This window comes from Crocodylus porosus, unplaced genomic scaffold (genome assembly GCF_001723895.1).
Source record: "Crocodylus porosus isolate Cpor-Errol unplaced genomic scaffold, CroPor_comp1, whole genome shotgun sequence".
Classification (NCBI taxonomy): Eukaryota; Metazoa; Chordata; order Crocodylia; family Crocodylidae; genus Crocodylus; species Crocodylus porosus.
Genome location: NW_017728923.1, coordinates 5,222,399 through 5,225,560, shown reverse-complemented (window position 1 = coordinate 5,225,560; position 3,162 = coordinate 5,222,399).

Sequence of the window (3,162 nt, the reverse complement as noted above, 5' to 3'; positions counted from 1 at the left end):
CCCACTCCCCCTGCAACAGATGTCCTCTTTTTGGACCTGGAAATATGGTAACCTCCAGAAGCATAGCGGGGGATATGTCCTCCAGATTTGTGCATGGGACAGGCAGGCTGAATGCTGTTTGCTTGAGTCTGCCTGCCTGCTGCCTAAAAGTGTGACTGGATGTCAGTGAAAATATAAATAGATTGAAATAGGAAAACAAGAGGTAAAGCAGAGGAGTGAGGGGGAAGAAGGCCAAAGGGAAACACTACAGTGATAATAATACAGGGTAAAAATGAGGCTCTCAATGAAAAGGGAAATAGTTGGAAATCAGAAAAATAAAGGCAACAGTTTGTGGGCAGCAGCTTTGGTGGCAGAGGTGAGGGGTGAGCGGTGACTGCCTGCAGAACCCAGCAGTGGCATCAGTGGCAGGGGCAGGCGACCACCGAGGAAGCCAGTGGCGGTGATCACCAATCTCAGGGGGGCACATGCCCGCCCTACATGTCACCTATGCTTTGGGTAGAGGTGCTATCTTTTATTAGACCTACTGAATAGTTGCAAAAAAGGTTATTTGCAAGCTTTCAGACACACATCATCTTTCTTGGGGAAAAAAATTGCAAAACAAGAGTCTGCATGACCACTAAATTAAAACATCATTCCTTTCATGTTGTTATACATTTATGGTGATCTCATGCATCTGAGTAATTTTTCTAAGGCAATTGTTTTATTCGATTTTGTGTGTGGCAAATTTAAGTATTTAATTTTGACATTTCATGTTGTGCTTTATTTATTAATGCACCATGCAAATATTTAACAGGTCTGTTTATTAATGCTTTTTGATACTTTCATATTTATAATGGGGCATGGGGGGCCTCCAATTTTCTGTTTGCCCAGGGCCCCAATGAATCTTAATCCGCCTCTGGCTGTGGTGCAGGCTATGGGCAGCCTCAGCCAGAAGGGCCCCAGAAGTGGTGAGCGTGCTCGCTGTCAGGTCCAGCTTTTGCCCCATGCCCAGCACCAGCCACTACTGCTTATCATGAGCAGAGATGCCTCTCTGTCTCCCCCTTTTCCCTCTTTCCACCCTCCTCGCCCCCCACCCCAAACCGTCCTGTACCTCCAGCATGGCCCCACAGCTTACACCAGCTCCTGGCCCATTCGCCAGAAGCAATGCTGGGCAGGCACTGGCAACAGCTACGGACACAGGCAGCAGCTTCCCCCTGGGGACTGGGGGAAGCTCCTCCTTGGGGTAGAATGGCAGCTGGAGACTGAACCTGCTGCCTGCACCCACACCAGCTCCCTTCCTCCCCTCCCCCTCTGCAGACCCACCCCACATAGGGAAGCTTGGTGAGCTGTTGCAGGGTGGGGTGTTAACCTCCTCTGCAACATCCCCAAAACTCCCTAGGTGGCCCTCGGCCCCAAATAATTGCCCACCCCTGCACTAGATCCTAAAAGAGGGGATCCAGCAGTCTGTCCAAGGTCTAAAAAAGCTGTGTGGTATCATCAACATGGAGAGGAGTAGCAATTCCCAGTGGTAACAAGGAGCAGTGCCGGAGGCAGCACCAGTGGAGCAGAGACCCTCAAATGTGGTGAGAAGTGGCAGTAGCAACTGTTGAGCGGTGAAGCCTCTGTCAGAGTACCAGTTACACCAAGGAGAGAAGAGAGGGGAAAGGTTGGGGACAGCAGCTACCTTGTCCACCCTAGCTACCAAGTTCTCCCTGCATGGAACTAGGGGAGAAATCTGGTCCTACTGACTGTGATATACTGTGAAAACTTAGTTGGGATGGACTACAGACCATTAAGGTCTTCTCCAAGATTACTTATGAGTCCCACTTGGAAGTACCAAGCAGTTTTTTTTTCTCCAGGTTTCTGGGTGGGCGCTCAAGCTAAAATGGATAATGTGTGTCAAACGACAACCATCTAAATTTGATCTTGACTCATGCTGCTGCCATCCAGTACTTGGCACAAGGGTTACACTGGCAAACTAAAGTGTCCTCCATATTTAGGTGAAAGGCTACTTCATTTGCAGAAGCAAATGTGATGCCCTTTGACTATATCACAGAGCCAGAAGGAAACTATTTCAAAGGGTCAGACAGACATACTATATAGTTTTTCCAACCCAGCTTGTGGGCCTGGTATTCTAAAGTTGTTTTGATCAAGAAGGACTGAGCAGGAAGCTTTGACCAGTGTATGCCTTAAGCTGGCTGAGGGCAGAAGCACTATTTCCTTCCCATGAGGGAGCAGGCTTTGCTGGCACTAGGAGACAAGGCTGAACCACCACAAGCCCTGTTCCAACTGCCTCCTCACAGATAGACAGGGATATAGACGATAAAGTGGTTTCTGATGGGGATTTTTTTTTCTGTTTTCAAGAGCCACCAGTCTTTCTAAGAGAGAGTGTGTACAAGTGGAGCATGACGCCTTTGTGAAGCCAGCCCCCAGGCTCTGAGGGTCTCCAAATACTGCCCAACCAGCCCTGGTCTAGCCCAGACTTCTGCAGGGGGGTGTTGTATGTGTGTGTGGGTGTGGGTGTGTCCGTCTGTCTGTCCAAAAAAAGGGCTCAGACCTGGTCTGGGGCCTCCAGGGGCTCAGCACAGCTGGAGTGGTGGTCACAGGCCCCAGCTCTGAAGGGCAGGGCTGGGTGTGAGGCTGGGCCAAGCCAGGCCCCTACTTTCCTCAGATCACTCCCCTCTGGGCACAGCTGCTGCACACTCTCAAACCTGGCTGCTGGGATAGAGTTTACCTCTTTGACCCAACAGGGCCACCAGCCACCATTACTCTACCAAGCATGCTCAAGAGGGTCTCACTGATCATCCCCAAGAGGGATGCATTTTGAAAAAAAACCCCTTGTATAGTACAGGAGGGTTATACTGGGATTTCAGGTCCTTCCATGTTGGGATGATCCTGGTAGGATCTTGCATCTTGCCCACATGACAAGCAGGCCCTTCCCAGCAGCTTAGTCCAAGGTGAAAACAGCTCATTCTCTGCAGATGAGTCCAACCTAGGAAATAATGTGCTCAGCAAAACCTGAACTTGCTGCAGGGGAGAGAGGAGAGGGCACTTGTATCTACAGGATGGGTGAGCTGCTCCACTAATAACCCAGAGGGTTGTGATTGATGGCAGTCACTCATCGTGGTGCCCTGTGACCAGTGGGGTCCCTCAAGGCTCTGTCCTGGGACCCATACTGTTCAA